Genomic DNA, 7,465 nt, shown 5'->3' with positions numbered 1-7,465 from the left:
CGAGAATAAAAAGCGGTTGTATTTATTAAAGAGTCTGCAGGTACTTTAAAGTCAGACGAAGATCCCCAAGGGGCTGCGCCCAAAAATGGACCGCAGTTCACAGGTTTTCATACTTTCATAAATTTGATCCCTTTGCATATTGGGGTTAATCTCCCAGTTACAGCTTCAGGTAATGAAGTCATTACCCAAGTTTGCTCCCCGCCCCCCTCACTTTTACGTTTCTTACTGCTCACACTCTATTATGGAGTTTAGATTTATACACTAAAGAATTGCAGGATTACAAATATATGAAATACAAAAAAGCTGAAGTTTTCAGGTATCAATTCCAACGCCCCTGCCAAGGACAGCTCCCCGTGTACCAGGTGCTCAGAACCCCGTCCAGCCTGGCCTTGAACACTTCCAAGGATGGGACATCCCAGCTTCTGTGGGCACCCGGTGCCACTGCCTCGCCACCCGCGCAGCAAAGAGTTTCTCCCTCACATCCAGCCTCACTCTGTCCCCTCTTTCTGGGGGCCTACAAACAGCCAAAGCACAGGGGCTGGGGGCTATGTACCATCTCTGGGTGACTTTTTCCATTATTTGATGACACAATGATAAAGTTTTCTTACATATAAATTACCTGGGAAAAAAACCAAACATATTTCCTCACTTCTATGTACTAGGATTTTACAATCTGTTTTTCTGCAAGCCTTGGAGATGTGAACTGTTACCTTTTTCCTTTTGTTTTCAATGCTCTTTAAAATTGTCTGTAATAAAAGTTATAAACTGAAGTACTAATTCGACAATTTCAGTCTCTCAGAGTAACTTCCTTCATATGGAAACAGTGATATTTGGCCTGGAAATATTTAAACATCACATTTTAAAAGTTTTGTTCAGCTCTGTTAGAGTCAGGATATTAGCTCCTTACTTTAGTTGGTTTTCTTACATTCTTTTTTATATAACAAAGGAAATTAATATACTTTGGCTTCCTTATTAAATATTTTCCTACTTAATTTTCTTAATTACAGCATATAATTTTAATGGTCTTTCCAATGTTTTTATAACTTAGCAAAACATTTTAAAGAAAATGTATGATACATCATTGTTCATCCATCTTTTCAATAATCTGCATATATTCAGTGCCTTTAAAAATGTGTATGGAGTGGCTTTGGACATCATTTGGGTTAATGTCTGTGGTCTTTTTTTCTTGTCTCTAGGCACAGTGGAGATTTTGTATAATAAACTACATTTTATTTGGTAATTTTTCGCAGGGTTCATTAATTTAAGCCACAAATGTCATTTAGTGCTGCAACAACTAGTTGTTTTAGATTTTGTTGTAATATTCCTTCCATTTAAAAAGCACTTTTCTTCATAAAACGAGCTGATTTAAGAGCCCAGCAGTTTTGATAAATAAAATAGACCAAACCATGTGGGAAAATAGAAAAGTAATTCAGATTAAGTGGTCTATCATATGTCAGAGGCAAAATTGGCAGACTGGATTTTCATGTTTATCTGTTTCAGTTTCATTATTCCATTTCCTTTGCAGCTGTTGAAGTGGAACATAGTGACTTTTTCACATCTGTTTCTAAGAATCACCAAAATTTCCAAGAATCACTGGTGGTTCTTTTTCTAACAGAGATGAAAATCAGATTGTGTATTCATAACATTTTTCCATGGCAAAGTATGGGAGTTCAGTTTATAAATGTAGGTAATACCTGCAATAATCACATCATCTAACTTTGATGCTAAGGGTAAGTTTTCAGGTCCTAGGGAATCAGCAGCTTAACTATCTGACATCCTGCTCATTTCTTGAGTCCCAATGAAGATCTGAATAAACTGCCAACAAATGCACGAGCTGCAGAAGAGCTGGTTCCCGTGTCTTTGGCACAGGAGAGATTCAGAGAGGTTGAAAATGAAAGATGGTATTTTGAAGCAGTAGCTGCTGTTAGTGCAATGGCAGGTACAAAGTAAGTTAAAAGAAACATAAGAGCTATTTGGTGTTTCAGGATGCAAAGGAATGTTACCACCTGAGGGATCACTGTGTCACGGTTACTAGAAATGTTACATGAACTTCTGGGACGTTGATGTTTTATATTTGATCATTCTACCACATGCAGAAGTTATGTTTCCTGTGCTGATCTCAAAATAAATACTGCAGCAGTATTTCATTAGTGAGGTTGTGAATTCCTCTGAGGTTTCTGAACCTTTGAAACTATTGGATCTTTGCTTTTGCTTTCCATGCCCTGATTTACCCTTTTGGTTTGCATCTAGCTGTCTCCACATATGCATCTTTGTCCAATAGCAGCATCTTTATTTGTAAATAATACAGAAGATTTGTTTAATTTTGAGGTCGTACCTAGGTGATTATTAATCTCTTCATCACCATTGCATAACAAGTGATTTTTATGTTTTGTTTTTTCTTGTAATTGATACAGTTAAATAAACACACATTTAAACCCCCAAATCATTAAGGATCTAATTCAGCTTGACTTTATGTCATAAAGTCTCATTTTAATCCTACATTTTTTGGCCTCTCAAACGTTGCCTGCACTTATGATCAGTCCCTGTTATATTCCTTGTAAGATCTGCTTATTTCTAATGTGAATTTATATGTAACAATTGCTTTTATGCCATAGTATCTCAAACTATTTTAAGCAATTTCTCTTTATTGATGATGTATATATTTTTTTCTTTGCTCTGACTGCACAGTATTCCAAGTTTGCTCTATGTACAAATCTCTGAGTGCTTTAAGAATTTTTAATGCTGTGGAGGCTTTGTGCAGTGAAACACCAATTTGAACTTATCTTCTTCTTTAAAGAAACATTAAAATTCATAAGAGGTCAAGGTATACCAAGGTTAGTTAATATTTTTTTTTATATTTGATTTCCTATAGCTTTGTTATGCTTTTTCATATTTGATTCCTGGAAAGCTAGCTTTTTGTTTAGTTTATGTTAATCTTTGAGATTTGTTATGTTTGTGTCATGTCTGTCCAAAATAGCTAAATCATTTCAGGAACACAGAAACACCTCAGTACTGCTGGAGTTTTGTATTTTGCAATGCAATGTTAACACTGGGTTTAAAGAGATGTCAATTATTAATTTAGTTATCTAAGTCTACTGCTGCTCTTCCTTTAAGAAAAAGTACATATTCCATTACTGCTATTTTTAACATTACTGCTGGCTTGGGTTTTGATTACTTAAACTTGCAGAAGCTTGATGGAGCCTAGCAGACTGTTTCACATATAGTGTTCTGCTTCTCCATGCCATGAGGCATACCTGGTAGTATTGCTTTATCTGATTTTTGGTAAGAGAAGAAAGTATTCATTACATAGAGAGTTTGAAGGTGGAGTTCAAATCTCTCAGTCTATGTAAAATGTATGTCTCTTTATAAGAATTCCAAATTACACAGATTCAGCAGCGTGGTTGCCAAGGTCATGGGCACAAGTTGCAAGACTGTTTCCTCCAGACTTTAGTATTCTACGGAAAATTCTTTTGTTTGCCTAGATCATACTTTTTTTCTTTGTGTATGTTGGGTTTTCTTAATTTTATACAATTCCTTGTTAAAAACATAATGCAAATTACTGTATTCAAATGCCATATATTTTCGAGGCGAAAAAGGTTCAGAGGATCCAGTAGGTCCAGTTGGCCCCCCAGGTCTTTCAGCTTGGTCATTCATTAATTGAGGTATTCAAAACAAAAATCCTTTTAAGTAAGGAGGGTGACTCTTCTTTTGATGGCAGAATGGCCTTTGTCAACTGCACAGGCTTGGATAAGTGTGCAAAAACTCTCAGCTTCACCTACTCCTTTAATGTTACTGGTGGTTGCTCTACTTGTTTTTCAGTGGGATGCATAGAAATGTGAGGAAGGGGAATTGGAATAAGTACAGCAAGAATATCACAGGTACATTTGGGTTTTTTTGAAGGTAACTACTGCATTTTATTAACTGAAAAACTGATCTGTGGAAGTGATTTTAGAAGGATAGAGCAGGGGATATATGTGACAGAGGACAAGGCTTTCTATATATTGAAGCTTGTAGTCTTCTAGGAAAACTCATGAAATAAAAGGTAACTCTTCAGTTTTGATCACTATAGGCTGTTAGAGAGAGAGCTCAGCTTGAGCTCTATCATATGTTATGATAAACAGACGCACAGAGGATATACAAAGATTGTTTAAAGAATTTGAAAATGAAATATGCAGTTTTTTAACAATATTCCACGTTGCTGAGCCTGACCAAAGCCCTTATTCAAATCAACAATTTTTTGTAGCCACAAAGTGACTACACAATGGGTGCTGCAATGGCAACACGTTTGGCCATCTTTGCTTTAAGCTGTTAGTAAAGTAAAACATTTACACAGATAATTCACAGATAATTCTAAATTTGGAATTTTGAATGTTTTTTTGGAGTTGTGGTTTTTGTGGTTTTTGGTTTGGTTTGGGGTTTTTTTTCTGTTGTGGGCACTGGGGGGGTGTGTGTGTTTGTCTTTTCTTTAAGGAAAACAAAGAGAGCCTAGTCCAAATGGAAACTGTGGAATTCAGAAATGTGACTGCCAGGAAGTAAAGTGAATCTGTTGTAAACAGTTACCATTTTGATCCATGCTCTGTTTTCTTACAAATATAAGTAATAATTCACCTTATTACTAATGCCAAGCACTTCTCAGATGAATGCTACGTAAGTAACACAACAAGACAGTAATTTCGCTTCTCTGACAACCTAGAACTGTACTTACTTCAGCAGCTGATACTGCTTTGCCAATACATTCACTTTTAGCTTTCATTATCTTTGCAGTACTCAGGAGGTCCATGTGATGTACTGGTGCTCTTAGCCTTGGTATCTAAAAGAGAGGAATGTGTGAAATGGGTATTTTGAATCTCAGGATCAGGTAGGAGCTAAGGAGTAAAACCAATTTTTCAGGACATATCCTCCCTCCTCAAAGTGTTTCTCAGTCTTTTAGTAACTTGGTCTTTAGCTTCCACCTTCTATTACAAGGGCACAAATGTTTTGCCTAGACAGTAGCCTCCTTTACTAGGTGTGTATAAATGATTAAATGCTGAATGAGGCACCCAGTATGAAGTATTATCATTACTATCATTATGCATTATCAGGTGGATACACCAGAGGGCAGGATTTAAATAGCATAAATGTCTTCATAGCTTAAATATTCAGCAACTAAGTGATCCTTTTGACACACTTACTGCAATCTGGTTTTTAAAAGGCAAGTAATCAAAATTTCCTTGCACAGTGTATGAATAACAACAGCACTGAGTCAATATACAGCTAGTACTAGGAACACTGATTTTAAAAAACTGTTTAAAATATTTATTTCAAGTTGCACCTACTAGTGATGTCTCCTAGCCAGAGAACAAAATATCTGCTATTCTTTGTAGTAATTATTGTCATTCTTATTGAGTGAAGAGCACACTGGGGCAAAAAAATATAAGTTTAAGGCAGTGAGTTTTGATTGATATCATCAAACCAACTGACCCATAGTATAACTCCTCTGACATTTTACATTCATATACTCTAGAATACTCACCTTCTTTCAGACTTGTATAGATTGTATCACATTGGCATTCCATTGTGGCTTTTCAAGCAACAGATTCATGATTTACTTTGTCTTCATACAGAAACTCTTTCTTATCTTTGTCAACTCTCTCTTTTTATTTCTCCTTTACCATCTTTTGAGTTTCAGTGATGAGAATAGCAGGAACTATTCAAGGAGTGCAGGTATGTACCAGGAACAAAAGCTATACATTGTTTTTTCCAGTAGAAGAGATGACTTAGCATGTAAGCAGGTATTGAAGGCTTTTTACTTGAAATTCACTAGCAACACAAAATGAGTTGTACAGATAAAATTTTGTCTTGCAGACTAGAGTTTAATATGGTCATATAATGAGTGCCTTTAGACAGATTCAGTAGTCCTGGCAGCTGAATATGCTGAGCATCTGGTTCAGAGCATGTGGTTCAGGGCAGCCATTGGAACACTGCTGTACTGACAAGCTTTGCAGGAAGTATTAATGTTAAAACAGTGCTGTAAATCTGGAGGCATTACTTCCATCAAATTTGAATTCTAAATAAATACAAAGCTATGAAAATATATACTACAAACTACTAGTGAAAAAAAATTTAAAAAGCTCTGAATTGTAAATCAACAATCCTGTTTTCAAACTGTCAAGATTCTTACTGTACTTTCAAAACACCGTAAGAAGCGAAGAAGAGCTTATGCTGATCCCAGAGACCGGTTACAGACTAATATGTAACAGATTTACAGATGTTCTAGACAGAAAATGCAAACTTGACCCCATTACTGTCCAAATATAGCATGTGCTTCTACCAGGGTACATGTATATTTGACTAGTCAAATTCTTATGTCTAAAAATCATAAGTGTTTACATTTTCTGATCTCTGCCAGATGAAAGTCATGTTTGCAGGTCCTTCAATAAAGTGAGAAATCTTTGAACACATCTGGAAATCCATTCATTCAATTCTGTTTTAACACATAGTGCAGATAAAACTTGCTGGAAAAAGCTTTTTTTTTTCCATAGCTGTTGATGTGATAGGCTGTTTGCAGTCTTGATCTGAGCATGCATTAAGGGTAAGAATAAGTATGTAAACAGTATGAGTGATCTGTGTGAATAATTTGTTGCTAATGAAATGTTTGATCATCACCAGTGTCTCTATTACAACAGATGCTGGGTGCTAGCAATAATTATCATTTGTTGTACTAACAGATATTTAGTGTAAAATATTGTCTTCCATTGAAAATCTTTGTTTTCCCTGTGTAATGAAGGCAGCATTTACTTAATGAAGATAATTAGCCTCAATAAAGATGACACATATTTGATAGGAGACAATGTAGAGGTTTCTAGGAAGGAAGCCCTTTAGGATGAGGCTGCAGCTGCTGGGCCAGCAAGTCCTTCCTCACTTGAACTGGGTGAAGAGGGTGAGCAGTGGTGGCATGTAGGATTTTTTCTGTTAGCAGCATGTTCCTTCAGTACATTCCATGTTAACAGAGTGTGAAAAGACTGACAAATCTATGTGGGAATGGTACTGTGTACAGTCATAGGGCAAAGGTCTCACATGCAACCTGTCATGGCTTGACCCCAGCCAGCAGCTAAGCACTGCACAGCCTCTTGCTTACTCCAGCCTCATCAGGATGGGAGGAACACAATTGGAAAGGTAAAAATAAGAAAACACATGGGTTGAGAAAACAACAGTTTATTAATTTTTTCCAATTAATTAACCTATTAATTTTTTAAACCTATAAAAATAATAATATTGTAATGAAAAGGAAAATAGCAAAGAGAAACAAAACCACAAAATTGGTGCAAATGAAAGCAATTGCTCACCACCAGCTGGCACATGCCCAGTCAGTCACTGAGCCTTGACCCCACAAGCAACCTTTCTCCAGCTTTATATCCTGATTGTGATAGCATATGGTCTGGGATATCCCTTGGGTCAGCTGGGGTCAGCTGTCCTGGCTGTGTCT

This window comes from Melospiza melodia, chromosome 1 (genome assembly GCF_035770615.1).
Source record: "Melospiza melodia melodia isolate bMelMel2 chromosome 1, bMelMel2.pri, whole genome shotgun sequence".
Lineage (NCBI taxonomy): Eukaryota > Metazoa > Chordata > Aves > Passeriformes > Passerellidae > Melospiza > Melospiza melodia.
The sequence above is the reverse complement of the archived record's forward strand: the minus strand, read 5'-3'. Positions refer to the sequence as shown.